Source organism: Dipteris shenzhenensis, chromosome 22 (genome assembly GCF_047967505.1).
Source record: "Dipteris shenzhenensis isolate YYH24624 ecotype China chromosome 22, Dip_SZ_1.0, whole genome shotgun sequence".
NCBI lineage: Eukaryota > Viridiplantae > Streptophyta > Polypodiopsida > Gleicheniales > Dipteridaceae > Dipteris > Dipteris shenzhenensis.
Window position 1 is genome coordinate 31,014,733 of NC_141617.1, and position 11,104 is coordinate 31,025,836.

The 11,104-nt window shown below is 44.6% G+C and overlaps 1 pseudogene across 1 annotated transcript; it reads left to right on the forward strand.

Annotated features, from left to right (window-relative positions):
* The first annotated feature begins 3,871 nt into the window (after positions 1-3,871).
* On the forward strand, positions 3,872-8,922 carry LOC147887995 (5-methyltetrahydropteroyltriglutamate--homocysteine methyltransferase 2-like; annotated as a pseudogene). Its single transcript, XR_015543083.1, has 13 exons — positions 3,872-4,384; positions 4,469-4,556; positions 4,640-4,767; positions 5,027-5,218; positions 5,318-5,520; positions 5,681-5,844; positions 5,929-6,009; positions 6,333-6,499; positions 6,591-6,983; positions 7,068-7,140; positions 7,318-7,446; positions 7,535-7,756; positions 7,896-8,922. The product of XR_015543083.1 is annotated as a 5-methyltetrahydropteroyltriglutamate--homocysteine methyltransferase 2-like (transcript).
* The last annotated feature ends 2,182 nt before the right edge of the window (positions 8,923-11,104 follow it).

Genomic DNA, 11,104 nt, shown 5'->3' on the forward strand with positions numbered 1-11,104 from the left:
AGGAAGCCGCATATCTTTTCCCATGTAAACATGTTGCACTTTTGCAAGCCATCCTTTCTTCCCAAACTTGAACTTCAAGATGCGCCCCTTCCACTCATGCAAGATATCACCTCTCTTGCTCTTAGGAAGCTTATGTGGACATTTGGCTAATCCTTTCATCACTATCCAGTCATTTAAGCTGTAGGTGCAAGGGATCCACTCATCCAATGCATTTCTGGTGTTGTGGAAGACACGAGACATCACAGCATTGCGTGGTCTTGTAGCCTTTCTCCTCACCATACTTGCAGAGGTTGCAACAGCAAGAATGGGACTCCTACACACGGCAATGTGGCTCCAATAGAGGCACAAAAGAGGGAGAAGGAGAGGGACAGACAGAGGCATAGGAGAGGGAGAAGGAGAGGGACAGAGCAGTAGCAACAGAGGCACAGGAGAGGGAGAAGGAGAGGGACATAGCAACAGCAATAGAGGCACTGGAGAGGGAGAAGAAGAGGGACAGAGCAACTCCAACAGAGGCACAGGAGAGGGAGAGGGGGGAGAGAGAGAGAGAGAGGAGCTGCAGCAAGCAGGCCAGAGTAGGAGGGAGCAGAGAAAGAGGGGGGAGAGGGAAAATGCATGGGATTTGGTTCAAATCTGAGTGATTTGGTAGGCTAAACCAAAACAGTGGGGAGCAGGGGTCCTAGAAAGAGGGAGGAAAGAAGAAAAATTCGCCACAAGGGCCCTACCATCCCATTGAAGGCAGTTTTGGGCTCATGTGGGGAAGGTGCACTTGGTAGGAGGGTCAAACATGGGTTAAGAGGGGGGGGGGATGGTTTGGGTGGTCCCTAGTGTAAGGGGAGCAACCAATAGGGGCTCTTTGCAGGCCTGCCCACCCTCCACCTCAACATACCATTGCCCCACACCTTCTAGCACTCTCATTGGTATACCTAAAATCACTCTCTAATCGCTTGAAATCAATTGGAGGCCCTTTTGAGACCCCAATTCTCCCCTAATGATTGGCTCGGTCGATTTGGAGGAACTATTCCTCAAAGGTTTGGGTGTATGGAACAACCTCCTCCTCCAAGCTAGATTTGATTCGAATCTCTGCTCTCAGAGGCTCAAAAGAGTTTTGAGTTTCTGCGAGTTTACCTTTTCTCTTCTCCTGTTCTTTGGTCATTTGAGGAGGAACCATCTTTACCTCAACAAGTTTCTCAGAACTCTTCTTTTCCTATTCCTCCTTAGTTTTCTTATTTTTCTTTCAACTCACTTGGGAAGGGAAATCTTTAATGAAATTCCCTCTCAATCCACACAAGAAGCAGGAGTTCGGGAGATTCTTGTAATAATCTTTCTGCATTAACTCACACCCATCCCCATCTACGACTCTGATGGTTGCTAGGGGGTCAACGGCCAAATCCATCAACACACATGCTTGGGGGTTGCCTCTCAGGCTGATAAACTTTTCGGCTTCCACTCCTAGGAATTGACCCAAAGGAGTGCATAGAGTATCTAACTGAGGAAACAGAGACAGGGGAAGGTTCGAGAATTCCACCCAGATAGGTGCTTCGGAAGGGTGTAGCATGTCAGGATTGAACGTTAGATCCCACATCTGCACAGATAGGGGGTGATTGCGGATAGTCCAAGTTCCGTTCTAAAAGCCATCTCTGGCTTTTGATACGAAGGCTACGAAACCATTTTGGATGAATGCTGGTCACTACATACCCTTTTTGGGTCCAGTTGATGTGGACCCAATCTTCTAGAAACATAGCCAGGGCCCTAGGACGGTGGATGTAGCCACAACTATGCACAAATAGAGCCATTTAGTACTATCGTTTAGGATCCCATTGTGCACCTTAACACAAGGAAGCTTACATGGAACATGCTCCCCATCTTTTCAAGCAGTTTCTTGACCGGCTTGGTTCCCACACCCTTTTGGAAGATCTAGGATGAGCATTTCCCACGAACTTTGCTTGGGTAGTGGTGAAGCCTTGAAGAGGTTCCCTTGGAGAGCCCTGCTATAAGAGGTCCTATTTTGTAGCTAGCACACTGGTTGGCTCCATGGATTGTCCTTCTCATGTTGTTGCAGGTGGGTAGGAGTTGGGTGTTCTGTTCAGAGTCCATATTGCAGAGGCGGTGCTCATCTGAGATCTTCTCCGCTCTTTGTTGGTATTGCGGTTTGTTTTTTGTTGCCTCCAGCGATTCCAACAAGGAAGTGCTTTAGAGCCTCGGTCTCTTTTGAGCAGCCTTCACATAGGTTATATTCCTTGAGGTGCAGGGTAAATCTAGAGAAGGACACAAAGTGGCCTGGAATGTCACTCTCCTCATTGCCTCCATCCATCTCAACGCCATCTTCAATAGGTACTAGGCAACAAGGAGTTTGTATGAGGCAGTGGGCCTTTTGATGCTCTCGATAGATTCACTGGCTGGCAGCCCATCAATATCAGTCTTAGTCTCTGTCGAGTGCACTCTTTTCATTGTTGGATTCAGTAGGAAGGATAGTAGAACCTCTAGGGGAAGAGATGGCGGCAACCCTGCTTCCTCCATCGCTGGAGAAGACCATCTCCCTTTGGAGCTATGTTAGTTGTATTATTGCTAATAATTGTTTTCAACACACACATGACAAGTTAATAGTTTGAAAACTTACAATTTGCACAATCTAACAAGTCCGCATTCCTAATAATTAAAACAAGAAAGCACAACCACTAAGTCTTCATATAAGAATAATGTAAAGTAGTGAAGTGGAAAATAAAATAAGAGTGCACATGGTGCACAGAAGCACTGGCTCTAAAGACGAAACAATTTAAGTTAAAGTGCTTGTAATCTTGTTTTGCTCCCTATTTTTTCCTTGCATAACTAACTGCTCCTTGCTCACTCTTGATAGGGTGGGTCATTGGTACTATCGACCGCATCTCCCGACGGTTGGATTCCTAGATGGAACGTACACTGATCTAGATTAATATTAACAAGTAGCCGACGTGCGACTTTTGGCAAGGTAGGGATGGGCTTTGAGAGATTTGAACTTCTCTGATATCTTTAAGAGGACTATAATGTGGATGTAGAGCTACCAAGACCCTAACAATAACCATCAACACTCCCAAGTCTTCCTCCTCAAACGATGAAATCCACCAACCCCCCAACATCTAAAGTTCTCCTCCTCGATTCCTCCTTCTAAGCAAGCATACCCCTAGTCACCACTTGAGTCCTTTACAACTCTACAATACTATTTCAAGGTTGTTTCAAGGTCGTGCGTGCGTGTGTGTGTGTGTGTGTGTATGTTATTTGGGCTCTTCCACAAAAAAATGTGTGTTATTTGGGTATTACCAAAAAAAAAGTCTTTGCTCCTCACTCCTTACTTTATACAAAGCTTCCACCTTGCCAATCCATAGCCTTGTTAGGGGGGTTTCACAATTGTCAGGGGGCGGGTGAAGCCCCCGATTAGAGGTGAGATACTACGTCCGTTATTCACACCAGGGTGGTCAGGTAAATCCACATAATAAATGTTGTTCACCAAAGAGGTGTCCGCCTCCATTAGAGGTGAGATACTACGTCCGTTATTCACACCAGGGTGGTCAGGTAAATCCACATAATAAATGTTGTTCACCAAAGACGGCTTTGTTGGCTAGTAGAACCCTCTTGTAGGGGCCCAAGTTAAATCCTCTATGCGGCCTTCATCTTTAGGACATTAAGATTTCTTTCGCACCTGGGGCGAGTGAACGCGTGTGAAGAGGCCTATGTGTGGGAGCCTCTTAATGGGGGATGGTCCGCCGTTTTGCAGGCGGACGAGTTTTTTGGGGTGTGTTTCCACACAGGCAGGTGCGATGGCACTGTGAGCACCGGACGTGGGTGGCTCGGTGAATCCGAACCGAATCCACGTGTGCGACCGCGCACACCGAGAGGGATGCATCTGGGCTGCGTGGAAACAGGCCCTTGGATCCGAGAAATGCTGAAGCTGCCATGTCACCTCCGTGATCTGCAAATGTTCGCCCATGGCTGCTGCGAGACTCTGAGGATTCAGCCTTCTTCACCCAAACAACGTTTTGGGTTCTTGTTGCTCTGCAGTAATGGCTTCCCATCTTGCTGGGTACCCTCGTATAGGACCCAAACGGGAACTGAAGTTCGCCCTGGAGTCCTTCTGGGATGGCAAGTCTCCAGCATCGGAGTTGGAACAGATTGCCAAGGATTTGAGATGTTCCATTTGGAGACAAATGTTTGGTGCTGGCATCACCTACATCCCCAGCAATACTTTCTCGTATTACGACCAGGTACTCGATATGACTGCCTTGCTAGGCGCCGTCCCTCCTCGTTACGGATGGACCGGTGGCGAGATTGGATTCGATGTGTACTTCTCGATGGCTCGTGGTGATGCAAAGAATCCTGCTATGGAAATGACCAAGTGGTTCGATACTAATTAGTAAGGGAGAAGCTGGACCCATCTGTGTTTATTTCCGGGCATAGTTATTTAATCGCTGCTCGTTTCTGAATTTCTACATTGCAGCCATTATATTGTGCCAGAACTTGGTCCTGAAACGGAATTTACAATCTCATCCTGCAAAGCTGTGGAGGAGTACAAGGAAGCGAAAGAGGTTAGTGCAATCGACATATACTTGGTTAGCTTCATGGTGGAAGTAGCATGTAAGATTGTTATTGACTTACACGACTTTTGCAGCTTGGCATAGAGACTGTGCCGGTGCTTTTGGGCCCTGTCTCCTATCTGCTTTTGGCAAAACCAGGAAAAGGAGTAGATCCAGCATTCAACTGCCTTTCTCTTCTCGATTCACTCCTGCCTGTTTACAAGTGAGTATTCTTCCGGGTACTATCTAATTGTTATGATCACTTAATTTTGGATTATGATCACTGTATACTGTTACTTTTGGATTATGGACATGTTTACCTGGATTTACCATGACCTCCAGTGATTCTAGTGCAGTTTGTCATGGGTTGCAAGAGTACTATACAGAGGCTGCAAGATAAGAAAGTTGATAAACCCAGTCAAGGTACCTTAACGAGCATGGTATGCATCGCCTTACAGTCATTCTATGATTTCTGGAGACAGGGATGTTATTGTTCAGTTGAAGACAGTTGGGGCCTCATGGGTGCAACTTGACGAGCCCACTTGTGTACTTGATCATGATGCATCCAAGCTGCATGCTTTTAAGAGGGCGTATAACTTTCTTGGAGCTGAGCTTAATGGGATGAAAATCCTCCTTGAAACATATTTTGCCGACATTCCAGCTGACACATACAAGTAAGTTCACACCCTAATCCTTCAACAATTTTCTTAAACGATATATTCATAGATCATGGATGTCATTGAACGTCCTGGCATTGTGTGGTTGTGCAACAGGACAATCATTGGCTTAGAACATGTGTCTGCCATTGGCATTGATCTCGTTAGAGGGCAAAAGACATTGGATCTTATCAAAGAATTTGGGCTTCCTGGTGAGAAAGTTTTGTTTGCTGGAGTGGTTGATGGACGAAACATTTGGGCAAATAATTTGTCTGCTTCAATGACCTTGTTGAGAGACTTATGTGCAAATTTGGGAAAAGGTCTGACATCTCCATAAAATTTGTTCTTTATTTATGATGTTGCACATCGATGTCTTAAAGGACTGACAGGAGTCACCAGGCAAATTGAGCAGTTGAATGATGTAATGATTGCATGGTTATCTTTGTGAATCTAATCAGTGCCCTTTGTTGTAAAAAGCAGACAGGGTGGTGGTTTCGACTTCCTGTTCTCTTCTTCATACAGCTGTGGATCTCCAGAACGAAACAAAGTTGGATGCAGAGCTCAAATCCTGGCTGGCATTTGCAGCTCAGAAGATTGTAGAAGTGGTTGGCCTTGCCAATGCCCTTAAAGGCAAGAAAGACGAGGCAAGTCATATTATTCTCCAATATTTTCTCATTTGCTTTGAAGCTGCCAATTTGATCTTTCTAATTTTACGCTGCTGTGAACAGGCATTTTTTTCAGCAAGTGCAGCTGCTCAGGCCTCCAGACAGGTTTCTCCACGAGTTCATGATGAGGCAGTGCTTACAAAGGTATATTTAAGTCACTGGCAAACTTCATGTTATTATCATTTCATCAGATGAAGGCATTTGTCGAACCATGTCATTGATATTGATGCAACCTTTAGCATGTCTTTGTTTGATTTCTGTGGAGATGCATCATCAGTTTGTTAACAAGTCACCATTGTTCCTATTGCTTTGTCCCTTTTCTCTAAACGGAATTTGCTTGACAAAGATGGAGTTGTACAATTGACGATTAGGAGTGTAGTGAACGAGGGCGGTAACAGTGTCACTATTTGAAATTACGTGTGTCACAAGCCATATCAAAATAGTGAATTATATGCTTTTTTGAACAGGCACGTGAACTTCATGGCTGTGAACACCGACGAGCAACTCGTGTAGTGGTCGGGCTTGATGAGCAACAGAAACACCTGAGCCTCCCCATTCTGCCAACCACCACGACTGGATCTTTTCCCCAGACATTGGAGTTACGAAGAGTGCGACGGGAGTTCAAAGCTAATAAGTAAGATCTGTTCCCTGGGAGATTGCTTCCAAAGCTAGCGTATAGCTTAAAATGATCGCTGTTGTGGCTCACAAACAGCTCCTCAGTGCAGGATCTCAGAGGATGCGTATATCAAGGCCATTCAGGCTGAAATTGGCAAAGTTTGTAAGCTGCAGGAAGAGCTTGATATTTTCTGATGTGGTTGCTTAGGCAGTTCTGGAGTAAGACTGACGCCTGCCCTTTCAATTTCACAGCGAAATGACATGGTCGAGTATTTTGGAGAGCAGCTTAAGGGCTTTATCTTCACTGTAAATGGCTGGGTACAGTCTTATGGGTCTCGCTGCGTGAAGCCACCGATCATCTACGGTGATGTAAGCCGTCCAATAGCAATGACAGTTTTCTGGTCAAAGTATGCACAAAGTTTGACTGCCCGACCAATGAAAGGAATGCTTACTGGCCCAGTGACAATCCTAAATTGGTCGTTTGTCAGGGATGATCAGCCAAGGTCAGCTGCTCACTGTGTAGAAATTAAGCAGATAGATCATGTATAGCACTCTGAATCTCTGGATATGCTGCTGGTTCCATGCAGGTCGGCAACATGCTATCAAATTGCTTTGGCTATGAAAGAGGAAGTTGAAGACCTGGAGGCTGCTGGAATTCATGTGTTATACTTAACACTTTCAGATTATTGCACCTTTGTTTTCCCATTAGGCTCTTTTTTTTTTTTCAAAGATGTTTTCCCATTAGGCTCTTGTCTAAGGTGTGCTTCACATTGAACAATGCAAAATGACTCTAATTTCATGTAGAAGCATCATTGGTGCTTTCCTTCGAAAATACAGGTCATCCAGATCGATGAGGCTGCGCTGAGGGAAGGGTTGCCTCTAAGGAAGTCAGAACAAGCTCATTACCTGGACTGGGCAGTGCATTCATTCAGAATCACTAATTGTGGTGTAAAAGACACAACGCAGGTATGTACTGGATTCCAACATTATATTTATGCTTCGTACTAACGTCTCCCCACCTTTGATTTGATGTCTTGTCAATCGATCCTTCCAGATACATACACACATGTGCTACTCGCACGTTAATGATATCATTCATTCCATTATTGACATGGATGCTGATGTCATAACAATTGAGAACTCACGTTCAGATGAGAAGCTGCTTAGAGTATTCCGTGAGGGTGTGAAATATGATGCTGGTATTGGGCCTGGTGTTTATGATATTCATTCCCCACGGATTCCTGACACTGAAGAGATTGCAGACCGCATTCGCAAGGTATGCTATGCGTGCCTGGAGCTGACTTGTATCTCTCTAAAGTCAATGTTTCTGATGTAATTGCTGTAATTATGGTGACTTGTGGGGCTTAAAGCTTATGTGGAACTTAAGACAGTTTATGTTGTTTTGCTCATCCCAGATGTTGGATGTCCTGGAGGCAAAGGTGTTATGGGTCAATCCAGATTGTGGTCTGAAGACGCGTAAGTATGCTGAGGTCAAGCCAGCATTGATCAACATGGTAGAGGCAGCCAAAAAGATTCGGGTAGAGCTTGCCAGCACGAAATGAAGACGTTGAGTCCGCATGTGAATTTCTCAATGGTACAGATGGCTTGCATCAGTATTCACAGGATGTTTTCCACCTCAATGTGCCAGATAGTAGATTTTGCGAGCTTAGAAAAAGCAAAAGTGTTTTATTATGACACTCAATACTCCATCTTTTAGTTCTTTGGTTGAGAAGCAAGTGGTGGCTGTTCAAGCAACAAGCTGTCTCCCTAAGTGCCAGGCTTCATTTACGAAATGTGTGTGTGTGCCTGTGCGCACCCCTCATGAATGGCTACTGTCAAGCAATAAACCCATCAACTAGGGAATGCGTGAGTGTATGTGTGCGCGCGCGCTCGCTCATCGACCAGGGAATGTGCATGTGAGTGCACGCGCACACCCCTCATGAATGACTGTTGTCAAACAATAAACCCATCAACTAGGGAATATGCGTGTGCACGTGCACGTGTGTGTCCTTGAATTCATCTAAGTGATGCATGCGTGTTTACGTACGTACGCACGTATGTATGTAACACATACTTTTACGTATAGGACTTATGTGTTTTGGAAATGTTGTTTGTGTTCTAGAATACTTGTTTAGGATTCATGTAGGTGATACATGCATGCATGTTTACACATGCTCGCATGTATGTATACATACTATTATGTATAGGACTTGTGTGTTTTGGAATATTGTTTGTGTTGGTTCCAAGGCTTAAAACATTTTTGTATGATTTTAGGAGTAGCAAGTCAAGGTGATACATTGTGGATGCAAAATATATTTCCGCTTTGCAAACTGTCCTCATAGCATACGTTGATACAAAGTTCTACACTCATTTTTGGGTGGTTAGATGGTGTTAGTGGGGATGTTATAGTAGTTGTTCCCCACAATGCTTGATGGTCTGTAATAGTGGATGATTGCTATGAAGTTGTAAACTGCTTTCCTTTTTCATTCGCATGGGGAGTATTATGTAATCCTAGGGGTTTCTTAGGCTTGGCAAATCCTAGGATTTTTTCTTTCTTTTTTGTGTTTTTTGTGTGCTGTTACCTTGTGTGTTGAATTGAGTTTTTCATGAGTAGCAAATGATTGGATGCGGTATGGTTACTGTGTCACGCTGATGATTTGGGCTAGTGTATCTACATGCACTCACTTTCTTTCCCACTGTTCTTGAACAGTCTACTGATCATGTTATACTGGCAGGAAAAAGTCATGTATAGACACTCTTTTCATGTTTGTGGTATTTCATGGGTTAGTATTTTTTTCATATGGTTACTTTTCAGTGGATTGTGAGCCATTAGCATCCATTGACCTATGATGGGAAGTGGGTATACTTGAGTGGATTGACAGTGGCATATGTGATGACTTCGACACTAGTAGCATGGATTTCCCTTTTTTGGTTTGTTTTGCATTTTTTAATTTGGAGTGTTTCTTTGCACGTGCACTTGCATGGTAGCTCTAAAGAAATGTGTAAATGGGAGAGATGGACTTGTCTCCTAGTAGTTAGTGTGCCATGCACACGTGTATCTTTATGTGCATCTTTTTCCTTTTTCGATTCATCAATTTTATTTGTTTGTTTGATGGGGTTCCACCTAACCAAATGAGGTGATAAACCATGGGATATAGGGTTGGTTACCTCACCCTACAAGTTGAGTGCACTTCATGTGGTGAGGGTGGGATGAGACCTTGAGGTACCCTTGATCTTAATTGACATTGAGTGAGTATTTCACAGATTTGGCATCGACATCCACGTTTTAAATTTGAATTGCACTCACCAGTCTCTTACGCATGAGTCACATTTTCCTGTATTTCATTTTCCCTATATTTGCTCATGATATGTAACCCGCTTTTTGGTGGAAACTCCTTAGTGGGGAAAAACAAAGAGAGAAACTATCTACCCTTTCCCAGAAACTATAATCTTAAACCCCTGACCTTCCACCCTCTACCCCCTTAATCCCTTTTCTAGCCTCACAAGTCACCTCCTTTTAGAGGACTTTCCCTTTCACATCTAGTTGAGTGAGAATACCTTAAAATGCTTGGTTCCCACTAACTACCCTTGAAAATTCTTCACCAAGGAATGGCATTGCACCATGCCGCTAGATACATGAAAAAGCCATCTTGATGTGGGCATTTTTGGGCTAATAGCTCTTTTCCACCTTCCCATCTGGTGGACTTATAATTCATTATCATAAGAAGCCATCCAAGATACACAACACCTAGCAAGAAAAATAGAAACTCGACTTGCAATTTAGCATCACAAGAAAGATGCCCAAGATATGTAGCCCCCAGCAAGAAAGATAGAAACTAGTGATAAAGGGTGGCCATTGGTGGTGTGGTTCCTTCCTCAATGCCATTGTGGATTTTGCAAGAGCATGGGAATAGTGTGCTGTGATCGGGGACGGACATTAAAAAATTCCAACAAATGCCAAGAAGTGCGTGGCTAGCAATAGTGATCCAAAACCCCCGATCTACTTGGTTCTGACTGTTAACTCTCCCTCATGTGTTTACCCACCCACCCTTGTTATCCACCCCTACCTTTACACAACTATGCACCCTCCTCCTCTGCCCTGACACCCTGTGAGCACACTCCTCTTCATGTCTCCCATCTCCTCCTTTTGTCCACTTCGGTCCGTCTCCTAATTCCTCTTATACACGCCTGCCTTTACTCAACTCAGCCACCCTCCTCCTTTGGCCACCTCGATTACACTGACAACCTACGAACGTTTCCCCATTCTCCTCCTGTTGGCCACTCTGCTCCATGTCCTACACTCCCCACGTTGACCCTCCTTATGATTTTCTACCACCTCATGATTTCTCCTCCCTCTCCCCTTAGCCATCTTCTCCTACCACGGTCTTCCCCTCATTGTCATCTCCTTCCATCACCGTATCTTTTCTCTCCACTCTACCTATCTCCTCCCCTCCCATCATCTCCTCCCCCCTTTATTTATCTCTTCCTCCCCTTTGTTGGCCCCTCCTCTTCAGTGGTTGTTGAAACAGACAAAAGGGAAGAGGGAAAGGTTGTAGTGGATGAACGCCAAACAGAAGCGAGGATGTCTCATATGGATAGGGGTAGGAACCTCCATTGTTGAAGC